We start from the raw sequence: 20,756 nt of genomic DNA, 5'->3' as shown, positions 1-20,756 counted from the left end.
ATAACTAAGAGCTATACAGAACATATTTAACTGTATATTGCAGATGGCTGCTGGTTTTAAAACAAACAGATGTTCATCGTATCTTCTTTCTTCAATATATGCAGTTTGTGGGCTGCCAGTCAATATTGAGACTGATGTTTAGGAAGTTGATACTGATGAAGAAATGTATAATGAAAAAGCTAACTGCAGCACAGTTCTAGACAGCTAAAATTCCCCAATTTGTTTTATTACTTTACCTTTACTTAAGCTATCTTTCCAATGAAAACTGCATCAGAATTGCCAGTTTTCTCTCACATGTACAGTTGGCATCAACTGCTATCACGTACTCCAGTTACAGATGGGTGCGCAGTCATAACATCAACACAGCTTCAAAACCAGTTCCCCAACAGTGGGGTCTTAAAACACAAGTTTCCATATAGTAGTATGAAGGGTTAAAATGTTTTATTTGAAGCCCCACAACCTCTTCAACTCCAACACTCATAAGGATACTTTGAACATAAAGAATTTATACGAGTTGTGTTTAGTCAACTGCTGCCATGCTGACTATTCTTACAGTACTTTTATAGTAACTGCTATACTGTCAAAATCCTTGGGTACCTTAATTGAGTCTAAACAATATTGAGGACATAACCTTCAAAATTTGCACATTGGGAAACTGAGGTACAGACACATCAGCAAGTACAGAATTGCTGAGGAACATCTTTGAGTATCTGTCAGATAGGGGTGCTAACATGACCTGTGGAAGGGGCCATTCCTTTAAAAATCCAGGCTGACTCAACTAATTTTTAAGCTCACAAAGGGAAAAAAATATTTTGGAGAGGTATAAAACTACAACAACATTAAAATGTAAAACAAGGGTGAGAGGGCAGAACTGGACAAGCAAAGGGGTAGAGGAAAAGAACTGCAGCCAAAAGGAGACACAGAGGAACGACCAAGACTGTGATAGAGAGCAAAACAAACCTCTGAGCATATGCCGAAAGGCCAGAGAGAAAGAGGAAAAGCAGGGAAGGCAGTAACCAGAAGAGCCAGGCAAGAGGAAACAGTGTACTGTGCAATCAACTATCCTACCCAGCTCCTCAAAGGAAGGGGAAATGAAAAAATGTGCTTTTTTTCTGCTCTTAAGTTTCCTCCATGCAAATTCTACATTAATGACATTTTGATGCTATAGGATTAAGAAGAAAACTAAAGAAAGTTCAAAGCTACTTCCTCTTAATAGCACTGTTGAGCTATAGCTGTTAACCAGAGTATGATGGCAACTCAGGTCCACTCAGAACAGGATCAGCAATGCATAATCTGAACACATGCTCAGTGTGGCTGCTTCTCCTCAACATGTTCTTATGAAAGCTCACCCCATCTCATTCCTAGTCTCAGAAACAAGTTTATAGCAACAGGTGTCTCAAAAATGAAATCTTGATGAATTTATGCATGGCCAGTTTCACTGCTTGTCACAGCTTCTCCCAAACCGTTGCAGGGAAAACTTGCTTTTCCTGAGGAATTAGGAGCATATCAGGGTACAAAACTGCTCCATGACAAAAATAGTAATTCAAAGACTTTATTTGTATTACAAATAGAGTTACTACTATAAACTAGACCCAACAACCATAACCACCAAGCATACAACACAATACCTTATAACAAAATTCAGAGTGTAACTAAAGTGCAAAGTATATTCCAGCAGCTGCTCCCACCAAATGACAAGTGCAAATCTGCAAATCAGAAACCAGCCAGCTACAGAACATCCATGCTGCACTGTATTGCCCCATCCTTAATAAAGAAGTATTTGCAGAGAAGGATAAATTGGTTTCATACAGTGCTTTCACTAGAGAGAAAGTCTCTAATCCTTTTAATCATGATTATAACTTCATGTGTTATATAATGTAAATAGATCTGGCAAATCTATCTGAATCTGGCACTTCAACTGCAACACTATAATTCTAGTTACAGGAAGATGCTCATCTTTAACAAGCAATATGATAGGTTTTTAAAGCAAGCTGATAATTACAAAAATGACTGCTATGTCATCCCACCTGATTTAACAACCTTTCATTACAAAGACATCAACTTTGAGAGCTAATTATTATCGTTAACAAAAGTCTACAGCATCTAACAAATTTCTTCTGTGTCTTAAGCATACAGCCAGGAGAAAAAAAAGCCATTTGCTCATTTAAATAAATTATTAGGAAGTAATTCAAGAAATAAAATAAGGTCACTTAATTAAGCCACAGGCTATGGTTAAGTCATGTGTGTTAATCACTTAATAAAACAAGTCAGACAATCAACAGTAAAAAAAAAATTTTTTGAAGACTAATACTAATACACTTTCAATTCAAAACTAAATGAGTACCTACTTAATATGCTTCCTTACATTTACAACATAAATACCTTCTTTCTTTACATACATGTTCCATGAAAAACAACCTTCAGAAAGTCAGTCCTGCCTTTTCTTGTTTCAGGTGGTTCACTATACTGAGCCACCTAGCAAGAAAAGCAACAGAGAGGTACATGGTCCCTTGATTTTTACGTTGCTGAACTCAAGACACAGCACTGCATTGCTCTTTTCCCTGCACACTTTCCTTCTTCACAAAAAACTTTTTATTGTGCTTTAACAGAAGGTCAATGGCTATCACTTCTCTACTCCAGCACAATGGTGAATTGAAACAAGAACCCATAGCTGTTTAGACCGACAAAGCAACCAGTATGTCTAAGCCAATAAAGCGATTTGTTCATTAAAGCTACTAATAAAGCAACCTTTTGTTAGTCTATGAAACATCAGAAACCTCATAGAATGCATTTAACTATGCTTTCTTAAAAATCACCAACTCAAAAGTTCTAAAATCTTTTAACTTCTCCACTTCCTTGAACTCATAGTAAAATACCTTTGTGTTGACTTTTCAAAACACAGCAAGTGCGATGTGAACTTTCCTGCCTATTCATCAACAAAAACGTTTAGGGCTTTTGGTGAAGAGATTCCTCCCTGACAAGAGCTCAAATTCATCATATTAATGGCTTATGTAAAGCTTCCTATGGAACACTGACAACCTGTAATAGTGACCACCACAGTTATACAAAAGAACAAAATCATTCAAGGGGTGCACTTGGTCTGGATTGAAAGATTCACTTGGATTTGACAAACAAAAATGAGAAGAGCTGTAGTGAGCAAAGATCAAAAATGCTGTTAGCACTTGTACCCATTGCTTTCAATTAAACTGAAGCAAAGTCTGAATCTGAGTCCCCAGCACTCACTGTTGCTGTGCGGAGAGGGTTTGTAACTATTCTCAATAACCACTAGCACTAACACGACAGCGGCCACAAACTTCCTCCAAGCAACATCAGTATTTTTGCCTTGACTTTAGCTGCACAATACCAGCAATCCTTGAAAGCATTAAAATGAAGTCTCCCCCCTTACTCACGATTTCTAGACTTGCTTCATTAACAGGTAGCTCCATTATTATGTGATTAGAGACTGGGCCACCAAAAAGGGAGGGGAAAAAAAAAAAAAAGCAGTTTTCCATCTAATTACCATCAGCTAGACAAAAATGCCAGGCAGGTATTTCCTCTAAACCTCTATATTTAGAACCTGTGAAAGACAATTTTACCAGCAGCAATATATAAGTATCGAAGCTGCACAATGTGTTAACACAGGAAATAAAGCGGAACAGTATGTGAGGGGAGAAAGTATAATGTACTCTTACTCATATTTAACAGTGAAACACCCCTTCTCCTAGAAACAATCTGAAGCCATTCTTCTGCTGCCATTTCTCATCTGCATCTTTTTGTCAAGCAAAGCTCAACTACTGGATTTTTTTAATATGCCCAATAAACCCAAGCAAAAAGAAGCAAGTTTCATCCTTGTTACTGCAACTTCTCCAGAACAAGATTTCCATTTGTTACACTGGATATAGCATTTGAATTTTCAGTTAAAGTTCCTGTAACAGAATGACAGTAAAATATTTGTTCCCACTCAGAGATATTTACAATCAGACAAAGTTCTATCCTTTGCTATTCAGAAAAAAATAATCTTTATTTATAAAATAAACAAGTCTACTATCTAGGACAGCGATAGCATCCCTCCCTCTACACTGTGACTCTCACTATCAAGGCATGAGATTATATTCTCCTTCTGGAATTAAGTGCTTATTCTAACAATAACACTTCAATAGCATGCGAAACTTTTCAATTAAATAGTTGTCAAGCAGCCTGATAAGGCACAGAAAAACAACTGATAGCTGAAACGAGTCATACAACAAGTTTTGCAGACTTCCTAGATCCTGCCAAGCAAACACTTAATCAGTGAGTAGCCAAAAGGCAAACAAATGACTATTAAAACTCACAGCAAAAAGAGACAGATAATTTTATTTAATTGTAAAGTTTTGACCATCTTCTAAGGTTTTCACTTAAAGTTTTTTTTTACTTTGGAGCCCTTTACTTACTATTGTACCACTGACATGCACTGGCAAAGAGAACAGCAGGACAATAACTATTGCAAAGACATTAGTTCTAAAGAGAGTTACACAATGCTTTTCTTACATCCTCTTTGAGAGAGGATACACATGACTTTCAAACAGCAATCAAAAATAAATTTAAACACAAAACTTTTCTATTTAAGTTCTAAAGTCACACTTGGCTAATTCTCCCTGCCCATACCTGATCAGATCTTCCAACAATTCTACAGTCTAATACTCATTTAGGCAGAGAAGATTTATATAAGAATCAATCAAGAATGCTACACACTGCCTGGTATTTGTGCTCAATTGCACTTTTCAGTTTGCTTAACTTCCAAAATTAATCCTCTCCTTCAGTTCAATTCTACTTCTCACACAGTACAAAGTCAATGGAATTTATGTTCCTAAATGACTTAAGCGTACTTGAAAAGTCCCACTCTTCAGAGATTAACTTCTTGCTCTTACAAGTAAATAAATAGAAGCTTAGACTAACATTTTTTATCAAAGGAAAACTGACAATTAGTTCTTTTCTGAGGCAACAAAAGTACATGACTAAGAAGTTTGACAAATTTACATTTGTAGCTACTGATGCAGCAAACATTATGCAAGCACATAGCTTTCTACAGGTATTGTTACAGCCAAATCTAAGTGTATATTCCAGTGACTGCAGGATCAGACCTGGATTTCATTTATCTTCACCTGTATTCCAGAAGAACTAATATGATAGCCCACCACTAGTGGCAACAGAAAATTAATCACTGAGTTAAAATGCTTCACAACTATCTTTAGATTTTTCCTCCATGATTGCAATCAATTTAACACTTAAAAAAAAAGCTTTAAAAAAAATTAAAGTTACTTAAATAACTTACATAAATAATAACTAGTATTTTAAATAAACACTGTAAGTTACATGCCTTTAACACCTTAAGACCTAGAGCTGTAGGTTGCAGAACCCTTCTGTATATTTCTATAAATAATACATTCTTTAAATGTATACACTTATAGGAGTGTTTAAGAAATAGACTCTAATCTATTCTTACAGATTCTTATTCCCAAACACAATCTGTTCTTATAGGTCTCCTACAAATCACCCAGTTAAATAAAGGCTTTAGAGGCATACAGAAAACCAATAAGGATTAAATTTACTTTTCTTCACAAAAGTGCTCACATGGCATGATAATAAAACTGAAGTTCACAATGCACTCTTAAAACCACAGACCAAAAGAAAATTTCAATTACAAGAGCTGAATTTTTGTTTGCTCTGCCTGGTTGCAACAGTTGTAATGCTGACATGGGAAACTTGCTATTTATCATTTCAGATAGATCCTAGTGTTTCTTTATTTTTTCATGATCCATAACATCAGTAGACTGAAACTTCAGAGTTCCTAAGCTGATGTTCTAACCACATTAAAAGATGACCACAGGAACAACTACACAGGAATTGCCATTTCCTAGAGACACAAATGAGAATTCCTCATCCTTTACTTTAGGACCCATCATTTTCACAGGGTCAAGGAATTCTTCAGCAAAAATTCCCCCAGTACAGCATAAATTTCAGCTGCAGTTGCCACTCATAGGGTTGACTTCAAAGATGAAACAGGAGTAAGCACTAGTACCCAAACAGCACCTCTACATTTCTACAAGAAAAATCATGTAGTGAAGAAGCATGTCATCTTACAGAGGTGAGCTCTTACAGCAAAAACTGCTTAAATATAGAAGAACTGGGACCTGAAAAAATGGTCTCTTTAGGAACAAAGATCCCCATTTCAAAGGACTATGCCAGAGGCAAGTGACATGAAAGGCAAAGGACAGTAGTTGTTCATTGCCCCCTGCAACAGAACCACTAGGCAGCAGCTAAGGAAGCTAGGAGGAGCCACCTTCAAAACATGAGTGACTCTTCAGGCAACAGCCAGCAGATCTGTGGGATTAGTTGCAAAAGGATGCAATGGAGATGAAAAATTTACACGAGTTCAAGAAGAAATTATACAAGTTCTCAGAAGAGAAATCATTCAAGAATTTCTGAATAAACAGAAACAACCTCTGGCTCAGAGATCCATAAACTGAAAGTAGCCAGAAAACAAGCACAAAATGAAGAGCATCTAAAATTTATCTTGTTCTCAGTGTTCCCCATGCATCCACTTACACATTTTTTTGAGATGGATCATGTGAAGAATTAGGGAACTTCTGGGTTCCTGGACAAGATTTTCTCTTTGATGGCTGTCAGACACAGGATACCAGACTAGAAAGAACACCAGTTCTGCCAGTGTGATCCAGTGGGCCAATTCTTCTAGAATACATTTAAAACTATTTAACACAATTTAAAACAGAACATTTTAATTAAAATATAGAAAAAGTATTTTAACTTTTGGACACCTCTCCCAAAACTGCCATCTTGATAAAATATATAACACTCAAATGTTTTAATGAGCTTGACCTTTCAATCGAAATATTAATTACAAAATTATATCTCTACTGGAATAACATTACTGATTATTCTCCACTAAAACAACTACAGCAGTTTCATGGCTTTGCCTCCTAGACACTGTCTGTGTAAATGCTTACTGGGCAACGGAATGGTTCTACTACTGAACAGTTCCGGCTGCATTTTGCTCCTGAGAAAAGCTAAATGACTTACTTTGGTTTTATTCGAAGGTTGTTTTCCTTTCTGAAAACTGATACAAAATAAAAAATAGATGGAAGAACATGTCACAGGCATCAGCCTGTTCACTAATTAGGGAGACCTCTATAGCCTGTTTTCTCCCTTTCCACTACACATCTCCCAGTGTTTCTGCCATCTGAATTCAACATCTCCTAGACACTGCATTCAAAGTCTAAGAAAGACTACTTGAGCACGTAAGTTTCTCAGCTGCCTCCACTCCACTACACAATTTGAGGGAGTAGAACAGAGCTAACAAACCTAAACCATGAACACCTCAGCTGGAGAAAACATGGCACTTTTGCATTTTCTCTTTTTACTAGCACAAATCCGAACTGAGTGATTCCATAGGAACAAGAAAAAAATATATTTATAAATAACAAAAAATTATATTCACCTCCTGCTAAAAATATCTAGTATTAGAATAAGAGAAAACACAGCACTTACCTACATTTGAAAGAGCCAGTAAATATGATTTAACATGTTACAAACAAATAAGCCTTTCATGCATAGCAAGCTAGCTGAAACAATTGTTTGGAGAATACAATTGTAAAACATATGCAGGTTGATATCAGAGAATTTACACAGCGTGGTTTCTGGGAAGGAAACTATGCTTTTTTAGGCTAGTAGAGTTTTATAATAACAACAGTGAACTAAGGAGAAATTGCCTAAAAAAAAGACTTTCAAAAGGCCTCCCTCAAAGTCTCAAGAGGCCATTAAGTAAAATTAATATTGGTGTTACAGGAAAATTTGCATTTAGATGCCAGCAATAAAGCATCAAAAGAAAAAGCAGTAAGTGTCTGTTAATTTGCAGAAAAAAAGGGTTAACAGCAGAAGGCCACAGTTCTGCACTAGAACTGCAACACATATTCCCTAATGGTCCAGAAAGCAAAAAGTGGCAAAAGTGATTCATATAAAAGCTATTAAGGTTAAGATAAGAGAAGGAACCTTGAGAATTCCATGTAGTCTAACCATGCTAGATAAAATAGGAAATACATGACAGACAAAATAATCAACAAGGTATTGTGTGTCCGGGTGAATATTTTACTCACCAACTTCCTGGATCTTAATTGCAGATTCAGAAAGAAACATGTTGACTCTTGATAGTCCATAGAAGAATAATACTCAGTTAAAAAAAAAAAAAAATAGGATGTGTATTAAATATTTTAAAGAATATTACAATTGGTACATTACAAACTGAATACAGCATTTTAAATAGGCACTTTGTATATATATACAGCACTCCTGGGCAGGCATACTGTAAAAATGGTTTCAAATGGAGTTAACTAGAAGTTTAAAAAGGTGAAATTTGGTAACAGGAATCTTAAAGGGGAAGCCAAAAAATCATTAGAAAGTTTGGGTATGTTGATTGTAACAGAGATGCAGAATAATATAGAGGAAAAGGTACAGGAAAAAAAACCACCAAGAACTTTAACTGGATTTTTATAACAAAAAGAATATACTCAACTAAATTGGGGTTAAAGCATCACAAAGAATGTAAAGAAGAACTGTGAACTACTTGAAGCTTTATACGTGAAACTTTTCAGTGGCACAATTACCTTTCCAAAAAGTGATTCTGAAAAGAAATAAAAAAATATACATGCTTTATAATGAAATCCTACTGCTTTTCTGGAGATGGCAACTGACAGGCAGAGAGAATACTACAAAAGTTAAACTCTCAGCTCTACAATCAGTAGAATTCTTGAATGCAAATGTTTTTCTCTCTTTGGCAGCTGCCACTAAGCATACACATAGCTCTGCAACCATCACAGCACATGCTGCCTTTACTCCAGCTAGCGGGTAGGTTATATGGGGAGTAGTGTAATAGTCAGGCTGCAGGATCTGACATACTGTGATAAGGGAGGTCACAGGAGATAATAGGACAGTAATCAGGACTGTTACTGCGGTGATGGGATACAGCAGCAGGCAGAGGACACAAATCCACAGGAAACTAGGTTTTGTTAGCTCCGCTGCTCACAGAATAATTTGTTTCCCTTGTGTTTTACAGATTTGAATACTAGTATTTCTGTACATTGCAGCTTTGATCACTGTGTTAAATGTAGCTCTACTGAATAAAGGATTCTTTTGGCCAGATTGGCATGCTTATGACTGTGATATGAAGAGAACTTGAGGCAAAAACCTTTGAAGATCAAGTACATGCTCTATTTTATAGGCTGAATTGGCAGTAGTAGCTGAAGGTGGTTTATATCACGCATATAGTTTACAGCATGATACATAATACTTCTGCAGTTTAGTATGAGGATTGTAAACATTTTTAGATTACTTCAATTTCTCTTGCTGTTAAAAGGGGCAATACCACTCTCTCCTTACTGAAAAGGCTAAGAAGTCAGGCAGCAGCAGCACTCATGTTGCTTCACAAGCAGCTGGATTTGAGAAGCAGATGGCACAACCACAAAAATGAGGAAGGAACAGGGGGAACAAGATCAGCCCTTTTGATTATAGCCCATACTCCACACTGGTTTCAGCAGATCATCAAACCACAACCATGAGGTTTCAGGGCACAGTTAAGCTGATCTAATGGCCAGCCAGTGCCCAAAGGATTCGCTGCCAGCTGTGCATCCCCCATGCCAGCTCTAACGCACATTCCATATCACACTGAACTGAGCCAACTCAATTTTATTTTTAGTTCTCTTCTCACTTAAATTCAGGAAACTAAAATGATAAAAAACCAAAATTAATTTGAATAGTCTAGACAAAAAATTCGATTAAATCAATAGCAAGTGCAGGAAGAGATATGGGTAGGAGAAGCTGTTTGGAGCCATTCCTCTCAGTAGCAACTAAGCAGCTCAAATACAATATGAAATGACAACCCCATAAAGGACAAGTGACTATAACATCTCAACCTCTGTGAGGTTTGAAATTATCGTATGAAGAAAGGGTAAAATGTTTAATGGCAAGTTTCTCCTTTTTAATCTTTGCTAGGTCATGCCTAACCTACGCAATCAATTTTGTTCCCACCACACTGCAGTGTAAACAAACAACAGCAATGAGAAGGACCAAAACGTTAACATTTCTTTTGTGCCACTAAAGAAGCTTTTGTTTTTCCAGTCATTCCCAGCACCCTTTTGAAAGGTTCCCACAGCCCGTGTAAACAGCCACAAGCTGAGTGGGATGACTGTACGTACCTCCTACATAGGCAGGCAGCAACCACAGCATGCAGCTCCCCTCACTAGACAGCCACACATCCACCCCATGACAGGGGACAACACCCACCTCTACCCTTCAAACAAAACTCCTGCCTGTGCTCCTGAGTCACGCTGAGTGCTATCTAGTGCTCCCACCAGGCCAAATGTCAGTAATGGTGGAGCTGAAGTTTGACCCTCAGTTATTTCACTGTCAGCCCACCTATTTTCTGTAGCACATCAGGAATTTTTTTATTTCAAAATATTCAAGCATAACAGCGTTCAAAGCACAAATAACAACAGATTCACCATGGCAATAAGCTATAAAGCTGGGAATACAATACAACACCTGAAATCATAGAATCAAAGAATGGTTTGGGTTGGAAGGGATCTTAAAAGTCATGTAACTCCAACCCTTTTGCCATGGGCAGGGACACCTTCCCCTATACCAGGTTGTTCAAAGCCCCATTCAGCCTGACCTTGAAGATAGGATGAAAACACAGGACATCCTGGAAACAAATTAAATGTAACTGTGCATGTCAAAGTTGTTTCGCTACAGCAAGCCATGTCTAAGAACTGCCCTAGTTGTAGTGCACTCAGGTATGTAAAACTTGCAAATTTAAGTTAAACATCTGGACAACCTAAGGAAGCAGCCATTATGGAGATAACCAAGGTTATTAACAAACACTTCTGCATTGTAATATTGCAAAATGTAAAGTTCAGCCACCTGTGTATTAGAACCCACCTAAGATATTATTAGTAGTAGCTCTTTCACACATAGAATCACTCCCCCGAAGACACAATGTGAAAACACAGAATGACTACCATGTTACTAAGCGGCTACCAAAGCCTGCATGCTACTCTTGAAATGGTTCATGAACATCAAGTGGCCCCCTTCAGGGCCATGTATCACACAGCTGGTAGTGTGGAGCAAGTGCAGGGCAACACAAAGTCCAGCAAGCTGGAAGTCAAGCAGTGACCAAGTCTAGCTCTGACTCAGACCACAGACAGCAAGGTCAGAAACCTCTGCTACCACAGATAACACAATGAACACACCATGAAAATGGAGGTATATAACTGCCCCCTTCCACCAGAGGTTTGTCATAAGGTTTGTGTCTGCCCCATCTTGGCTACACAGACAAGTTTAAATACAGGCCAGGTGGATGAAGCATAGCAGGTTGAATCATTGCCTCCCTCTTCCTCAAGTCCTGCAGTGAATAGCAAGTTAGGAGAGAAGCACGGTGCCCCAAACAAATTGATTATTTTAAATTCATTCCTGCTGAAAGAAAGAATAGGGCCTGCTATTTACACATGTGGAGAAAGAAACAGTGTCAAAAGTTTCCTGGTTAAAAAAAAATAAAAAAAACACTGAAAACCACAGCAACTTTGCCTTAGCACGATTTAAAGGACGCTGAAGATACCCTCAAGATCTATAAAAACTGTCACTATTGTACTCTGTAGTAAAGAAAAAAAAAGAGTAACCTGTCATTGCAGTGATCCACCCACTCAGAGAAATGCCACAGATCTGCAGACATACTCATCAGCTCTGGCAACAGCAGATGAAACTGCCACAGCAGGACTCAGAAACAAACATTAAAAATAACTTAGACAAGGGTATCTCCAGGATCACAGTTTCAGGGCCCTTTTCTGTTGTGCTAGATCATCTCTTGCTTTGAGTATCATTGCATGAATTAAAACAAAATGACAAGACATAAACAGCAAGAGAAGTAGACACACATAGCAAGCTGCAGGTTTACTGGCCCAAGCTCAGGGCCACAAGTAACACAGCTTAGCAAAGACATAGACAATGGTGAAGCAAAGGTGAAGACATCCTGTTTTCAACTGAGATTCAACACTATGCCAAGCTGTGTGGGGTCACATTTGCCACAAAAGATGAGTAACATTTCCTCAGAGAGGTCTGAATCCATAGCTGTAGTTTTGGTTATCGGTATTTAATGGTTATGGCCTTGAACACTAAACAATTTAGAATATTCTAAAGCCTTATTAGGGAATGAAGAAGTCAATGAAAGCAATGTACCCACTACTGTCAGGTCTAGCAAAGAAACGCTAGATTTTGCAGCTACTGCAATCGCTAGCGAGCAACTTCTCAAGCATGAAGTATGCTACAATGCTGAAAAGGCTTGCACTTGCCAGGGAACACACTGAGCAGCTTACCCTCCTAATAAGGGAACTTGGGGAAAAGCTTGAAACCTTTTCTTCCCCATTGGCTTATGATGCTTCGGGCTTGTTAGTCATTTAGTGAGACAAGTAGCTTGTCCTGAAGTAGCCTGTTCAGTTCTGAAAACACTGTGACTATTTTCATTACTGCAGATATATATGGACACACATTCTATCCCATAAAGCATATCACATATTTTACATAAAGACAGTAATAACCTTTCACAAGCAATTTTGCAATACAGCAAACTAACTCCTTATAAGCATAGGCAGATCCTGCATGCTAGAGCAGATCTAAATGTAAAGTTTCACCTTTAAGAAAACATGGTAGACTTTATACTGAAAAGCACATGCTCCAAAAGTATCCACCAGCATCTGTGGGAACGCAGAGCTAATGCAGTAAGGACATTATGACAGTCAAAGAGGGCAGAGTTTAAGTAGACACTGTCAACAACACACACCCAGGGTTTGCAGTTCCTGTCCTTCTGAAATTCACAGCAGTTGCCACAACCTACAAGAACATAAAGCCACAGCTGAGTAGCTCTGACTCTGCATGACCGAATTAAGGAGTTCTTCAATCTATCAAAAGGACCCACCAAAACTTCACGTGCAATTGCGTCGCCACTACCACCCTTATGCTCTCTGATAAACCCACCACAGAAACACACAGGAGAAGTCTCTGGTAACCTGCATCATGTAAAGGTCAACTCCCACATTCCAAGCCATCCAGAGCAACATTTCTAAAGAGCGAAGTGCTGAAGAGGGAGAACAACAAGCTCTGACATTGGACCAAAAAGCTGAGTAATAGGAGAAGGGTACATAGGAACAACTACAATGATTATCTCAGAATCAGTTCAGATTTTTTATTTTCAAAGAGAGACTCGTGTAAAGAGGGAGAACTGGAAGGGAAAAGATTTAATTTATTATTACAGCCCAGGATACTGGAGTGGCAAGACTCATTGATTGAGGTTTATGAAGAGTTTAAGAGGAAATCATTGCAACTTTACTGCAATCGTCCTCTAACCTCCCACTCACCACAGCTCCAGCTCCACAAGGCCAGGTCTCACCACAGCACATGCACACCTCTCAGCTCCACCCTAGGGCAGCCCTCCTGCCTCAGTAAGGAGCCAGATCTTGTGCTTAGAAAGTGTTCAGCAGTACACTCTACCCTCTGAGTGCACTTCATCTCAGCCTGCCCATGCTGAAGAGTTCCTAGACTTCCCAGTGCTACTTCTCCAGAGAAGTATCAGGCAGGTCACGCCATCCACACCACTGAAAGGTTTTCAAGCAAAAAAGCACTTCAAAACATTCACACTTTGGACAACTTTGAATAGTCAGCTCTTGAACAGGACACATTACTTAACTACCTCAGAGCTGTCCCTCTGCTGTAAGCAGCCACCCAGTCTCAGGTCACAAGACAAATTAGATTCACCTAGGCCAGCTTAGCCAGGCACCGCCTGTAACAGGCTTCCCCGATACTGGAGCTGCTAGAAAGCAGTCTTGTGTGATGGACCCATCAGAGACACAGACCATGTAATTTCAAGAAAACCCATGCCTTTCCCCTCCACATCCCAATGACCCCTGCCCACACAACATCTAAGGTACATCAATATCTTAATCAGTTTCATAACAATATATTTGGGTTACAAAAATCCAAACAGCCCTCAACCTCTTAAGAGAGTATTAAAGGGAAACTGGTTTTCTTTTTTTAAATATAAGCTGAGGTGAATAGCATTGCAAAATGTATCCTACTGGTGTAACTCTAAATTACAGACAAAACTGAAAACAGCATATCGTTTTTTGTTTAGTTGGGGTTTTTTGCTTGGTTGTTTTATATTTTAATTAAAACATCCCTCATTTCTCTATTTTATGGCCATATTTGTGGTTGGTCAGAAAACTAGACAAATTCTACTAGTTTATAGTGCAACAGCCACCACTGATCATGCTGAAGGGATTCAGGCTGGGAAAAAAAGAGCTGTTTGCGAGCAAGTCTTGCTGTTGCAGCTACCTGTGAGCACACAGCTACTAAAACCATCACAGCAGAAGTGTGCCACCAAAGCAGCACACACCAACACTCTCCATCCTCCAGCAGAAAGCAAAGCCAACTGTCCCAGCTTAAGACTCAGGCAAAGCTCACCTGAACTAAGTAAGCTAGTTTTGGACAATATTTCACACACCTCCTCTTACCAACCACCGGTGGATGTTGTATTCTCTAGCTGATGGTAACATCTTCAATTGCCCCAGCAAATGGGAAAAGATGTCTGCTGGTAGGTTAAACATGACATTATAGAAAAAATTGCATTGTTTCACCCTTGTAAAAATAACTGCAATTATTTCAGAGAACACCGAGAAAACAAAATAGAGAAGAGCTACTGAATTACACAGATCTGTCTATTTAGCAAAAATGAGAGCAGTCTTGAGGAGACGAAAACATACTTTTTGCTGTAGTGAGCATGAACAAGACTGAATGCAGTAGTTCCTTTGACATTCCTTACTTTTGAAGTACTTGACCTTACAGACATAAATCATGTTCACATTACTAACAAAAAAACCCATCAAGGATCTATTTGAAAGTACCTGACTGCAGTGTATGCACTGATACAGGACAAACACTGGAGTAGCTGGCAAGAACCACTGGTGGAAAGACCTAGGCAGGATTCACAACATTACAACAGTTTAATTGCTCCCATTCCCTCTTCCTGCCCAAGAAATGACCCCTCACAAGTGAGCCACAATGCCTCTCGCATTCGTTACAACCAAAAAACATTTTGCTTATGCAAAGTTCTCAAAGAAAAAAAGCAAATGTGTACTCTAAGATTTAAGTAAGAGCCTAACCAAGCTGTTATATTTATTTATTGATGTTGCCTGAACAGAGAAGGGAGCCAAAAATTGATTACTTTATTATTTCACCAATAATCTTTATAAAGTGAAAGATGGAGAACCAAGTTTCATTTTCAATTAAATGCAAAACTGTGACAGGTGAGCAGTGGACAGGGATTTAATATTCTTCCTCCCTCCTAACATAGGAATAAGAAGGTACCCAATATACCTGACATGTTTATTCAAAACCAGTCGCTTCAAAACAAGGACTTGTCCACTCCTCCCTCAAAGCCACCAAACACGTTCACCCAAGAGGAAGCCACTAAGGGTTGCCAAATGTACAGAAATGACACAGCCCTAAAGTACACACTGATAGCAACTGGAAGGGTGTTCTAGGACGGGGACCTGTAAGCACCTAGTGCTGCCTACAGTCTTTTGCAGACACCCACTGCTGACCACTAAGACACACAGGAGACTGGGCTAAACTGTCCTTGTTTGATTTAGCCAGAAGAGCCTGCGTAGTAACCACCACAAAGCAACACCAGTAAGTTTGTTGACAATAAGTCAGCTTCCATGCCTCCATGGTTCTAGGTCTTCATCAGACAAATACCTGAAATCTTTGTAGCCTTTGCTGTCACGAGAGACTATCTTGATGTCCATAGCAATGATCCAGGTAAACAGATTTTGTCTATCCCGTGAATAGATACAGCATTTCAGTACTGAACCATCCATCAGTTTCCACAAATTCACTAAAGCACAATACCTTGTTGTGGAAGAGCATTTTCATGAGCAATTACACGCAATGTTTATCGTGTCTTTCCAGAATTACCTGACATACACAGTCCACATACAACAAGGCTGAAGCAGGTCTGCAGGCAAGGTCTTTCTGCTACTTCTATTTCAAATGTAATGTACATATAGTCAGTTAACAAGCATGTGCTCTTTACAAAAAGATTCAGAAGATTAAACATGTTCATTAAATACAGCCTGAATTTTAAAAACTCTGTTTACTTCAAAGAGACAGAAGAGTAGCATTCCTCTCTATTTAATAACATCGCCTGGCCTAAATCATCACGCACCATTCCTTTCTTTTATTGATTCAGAGACAACAAATTCCATTGAAGTAATTAACAGAACTTTTGAAAAATACCATGTGTGTACATAATAAAGGGAAGTAAAGTTAATTTGTCAGTCTCAGTCTAAAGATAAAAAGGAATTCTCTCCCTAAACTGAAAAGCTATTTATTGTAAAATCTTTCCTAACAGTTAATGGAAATGAAAATCATATACTTTCTGATAAACATTTGTTTCCAAACAGACACCGTTGTACTAGTAAATTATTCAGCTTGAACAAAGGACCTACACTGATTAGATATAAACTGCAATAGGAGGAAAAATCTAAACCTTGACAAAAATAATTTCAAAAACATGAAGTGATAGATCTTTTTGAGATATTTATGAACCTGGAACACCAACAAGAATGCATAATTGCCATCAAGTGACAGAACTGGGCTGCCATTAACAACTGGATAATGATGGAGAAGAGGAAGATTTAAGTTTGGGACTAGGAAGTGCCTTAAAACAAATGTAATCACCACATGAAAAAAGGACATCATGTCATTTAGCTCCTGTAGATATTAAATACAGCATAGAATTGACCATCTCCTTAACACTGTGTCCTGAAGAGAATGCACCTTCCTTTCCTAACCTTTGAGTTCTGCAATCAAGAAAAGCTAGGAGTGAACCAAATCGAGAGTTCAACTTCTTTTATATCCCTTTTTAAAACAGCAGTGATGAGAGAAAGCTTAAGATAGGGAGATACTTCAGACTAAAGAAAATGAATGTTCTTACCTTCGAACTTGGTCTCAAAATGAAACTGTGAAAGATCAGGTGCCCTGCCTACCTTTAAAATCCCTACCAATGTCTAGGTTTTCCCGAGTTTTCAGAGCTGTCTCCTTCTCAGTGGAATGTACAACTACACAACTGGGAAACAGGCAGTAACTGCTCTCAAAAGTGTAGCACAAACTGAAGGACAGAGCAAGCATCCATAGCTGGAATTCTGGAGTATGGCCTTCTGTTCACACCCATGTATTTTAGAGCTTCAGCAACTGTGTACATTTCTGCTACGTTTTATTTTCCTCTGCTTTCAATTGCATCTGTTAAAGAAAGCACAGGAGAGCAGGCGCCTAGCAACTGGCCCACAGGATGTTCACAAGCTGTACACTCTTCTTCTAATGAAAAACCAGACAAATCCTACAACCTTCCCCTTCAAAGTCTTTCTAGACTCCTTCCAGGAAAATGTGGAGAGGACTCATGCAAACAACAATTTCCACACAGAGTTACAGTTTCTGGATCTCTGTCTGAACACTGTCTCATCAAATAAACGACATTCAACCTACTCCCTTCATTTTTTATTTAGTTCATCCTCCTCATATGTAACAAATTACTGTATAAATTTAACACCCGAATAGTACAATTTAACACTAGCAGACACAATTGTTTCCTCCCCGACAAACTACTGAGGTGTTTTTTTCAGTTAAGAGGAAGTTAAGATACTCTATTAAAACAATTTAAGTTTTGATACGGTTTTTGCTCAGCGGGAAATTATGCACGCGGCAGAAATGCTAAGAAGGAAAGCAAAACAGAACCCAAGCAAAGAGAGTCCCGTTCCCAAACGAGACCCTTCGTTCCCCAGTCACGGAGTAAGGTCTGGAGTAAGAGCAAGAGCACTTGCTCGCGCCTCGTGAAGCAGCAGCTACTCCGATAAACAGGAAGAGCCAAAACTACTCCTGGCTTTTAAAACGCATTAAAAATACTTTACATGGAAACTAAGCAACTCTTTAATAACGTTTTTCCGCGACAAGGAGAGCTGCATTTTCCACCTAAGTGTTATGTAAATGAGCGGGCAGGAGGCAGCCGCGGGGTCTGTTAGGAGCCACTCAACCCTATAGAGAAAAGAAGGAAAACGGGGGAGCGGGGTGGGGGATGTTTGAAAGCCTCGGGGCTCACAGCACCGCGGCCGTGCGCTCCGCTCCCAGCCTTGCACAACTTTCCGCCGCGGCAGTTCCGCTCGGCTCCCCGGGCGGGGACGGGACGAAGGGTCTGAGCCCTCCGGCCGCCCGCCCGCCGCCTTTGTTCGCGGGGGCCGCCGCTCCCGGCACAAAGCGGGCGGCAGAACTTGCGGAGGAGACCTTGGCCGTCCCCGGGGGCCGCGGCGGAGCCTCCCTCGCCCCGTCTCCACGGCGGGCGGGAGAGGCGCGTGGACCGCGGGGCACCAGACCGTGCGCGGCCGGCAACGTGAGCCGCATGGGAAGCGGCAGCGGCCAGCGCCTTGCCCCCCGCCCCGGCCCCCTGCCCGCTCCGCCGGCAGCCCCGGGGCACCCAGCCCCTTCCCAAGGCGGCTCCTCCCGCTCGCACTCACTTTTCGGGACGGGCTCCGCTGGGCTCTCCCTCCGCTCGCGGCGCGCGCGCCTTCCCGCCGGCAGGGCGATGCGGTCGGCGAGGCGGAGCCCCCCTCCCCCGGCGGGAGGGGGTCCGCTGTCCCCCCTGCCCCGGGGCTGCCGCCGGGGGCCGGGTGACTTCAACGGGGCAGGCGGGTCCAGCCCCCCCCCCGCCCCGGGCGGGCTGCGGACTGGTGGCCCTCGAGGAATCCCCCTGGTTGCGGGTGTCCCGGCGGCGGATCAGGTGCGCCGCCGCGTCCTCTCACATGGAGCCACCGCCTCGCCGCCCCTCGGCGCCCCCCGGGCCGGTCCCCGCGCCGCCGCCGGCCGGGAGGCGAGTGGCTCGGGCCGCGGCCCCCGCCCCGCTCTCCCTCTCATGCACTGCGGGCGCCGCCGGGCCCCGGCTCCAGCGGCGGGGGGGCCGTCAGGGCCCCAGCCGGGCGGCGCGGCGGGGCAGCCGGGCGGCGGGGCTCGGCGCCGCGGCCGCTCCGCTCTGCGGCATGTGGGGGGAGCGGCGGCGCGGGACGCTGGGCGGCGGGGCAGGGCCGGGCCGGGGGCGCCGGGCGCGGTGAGGGGAGCGGCGGCAGCAGCGCCCCGGGATCCGCTCGCTTCCTGCGGCGCCGGGAGGGGGCGGGGAGGGCGGGCGGGAGAGGGAGCGAGCGCGGCGGCGGCGCGGGCGGATGACAGCGGTAACCCGGCAACAGGGCCCGCCCCGCCCCGGTGGTGGCGCGGGGCGATGATGCCGAGGGCGGGCGAGGCGGAGCCGCGCAGGTCCCACCGCAGCCGCGCGGTTCAGCCCGGGACAAGGGGGCGGCCCCACGCCCGTCCCGCCCGTTCCCGCCATGGGAACGGCCGGTGCTGCGGCGATCCTGGTGTGCGCCGCTCCGTGCCTGGCCGCCGCTCGGTTTGTCCGGGGACCGGCGGTGGGAAGTGCTGGTCACCCTCGGTGCTTCCAGAAACCGCAGCTCACCTGTCCCCAGCAGCACTTTGTCAGTCGGGCACCGAGCGCCGCGAACCCAGTAACGGGAGTAATGGTTACCACGTCCCTGCTCTCCGAAGGCTAAACCAAGTATTAATTACAGGAGCCTCTAACAGAATCACAGAATCAGTTCGGTTGGAAAAGATCCCTGAGCTCATCGAGTCTAAGCTATGGCCGAACACCACCATGGTCAACTAGATCATAGCACTAAGTGCCACATCCAGTCATTCCTTAAACACCGTTAGGAACTCCACCACTTCCCTGGGCAGCCTCTTCCAATGTCTAATTACCCTTTCTGTGAAGAAATTCCTTCTAACGTCCAAGCTAAACCTCCCCTGGTACAGCTTAAGACTGTCCTCTCATCCTGCCACTGGTTGCCTGGGAGAAGAGGCTAACCCCCACCTGGCTACAGCCTCCTTTCAGGCAGTTGTAGAGTGATATGGTCATCCTGAGCCTACTTCAAGCTAAACAACTCCAGCTCCCTCAGCCACTCATCACAGGACTCTTGTTCCAGTTTATTGCGGAGTTGTGGCCATCACACAGAAAGCCCACTAGGCCTCCTTTGGTTCGAGATGCTGAATATGGAGCACTGTTCAACAAACGACAAGGTAAAAACGGAATGCTTAATTGTCAATCATTAAGCGTGTGGGAGGCCGAATGTAGCACCTAGCCTGGGTGCTGAGAAAAGCTTAGGCCTAAGGAAGAAAGGAAAAAAGTGGCATTTGACTGTGTTGCCATCATAAAACACATACAACAAGAGGAAAATTAAGGTTACGTGTGTACCTTAGGTCTGGTGTTTGTTCCTTTTGAGTTGCCATGTCTGGGCATCCTCAGGCAGACATTGGCTGCCCTGCCCAGACCTCACGCCAGCTCTGGGCCGTGGGCCGTCTGACTGAACTAAAAGTCTTCCAATTGCCCACTAGCTTTTTCCTGTCTGCTATTCAGTTTTGATTCTGCCTCTTATTCTCCATCATCTTCTGCTTGGTGTTTCTTCACCCTTTCCTGTTTCCTTGTTTACCTGATTTTTCTTTTCTCGTGTATTGAAAACAGATGTTTGAGCTTACGTGAGTCTCCAAACCTCTCCCATGTCCCCACTGGG

The 20,756-nt window shown here is 42.0% G+C and overlaps 1 protein-coding gene across 2 annotated transcripts in view; it reads right to left on the bottom strand.

The window, feature by feature from the left end:
* The window catches only part of FBXW7 (F-box and WD repeat domain containing 7), a gene marked incomplete at its 5' end in the record, with an annotated part of 179,990 nt that extends 161,228 nt beyond the window's left edge, over positions 1-18,762 (bottom strand). Inside the window, one exon of one of the 2 annotated variants that reach the window (XM_082282249.1) lies at positions 18,660-18,762. Of the gene's footprint in view, positions 1-6,585; positions 6,674-18,659 lie in introns of those variants that run through there. The other variant, XM_082282250.1, reaches the window with a different exon arrangement.
* Positions 18,763-20,756: the final 1,994 nt, after the last annotated feature.

This window comes from Coloeus monedula (genome assembly GCF_965178545.1).
Source record: "Coloeus monedula genome assembly, chromosome: 5".
Classification (NCBI taxonomy): Eukaryota; Metazoa; Chordata; class Aves; order Passeriformes; family Corvidae; genus Coloeus; species Coloeus monedula.
The sequence above is the reverse complement of the archived record's forward strand: the minus strand, read 5'-3'. Positions and strand labels throughout refer to the sequence as shown.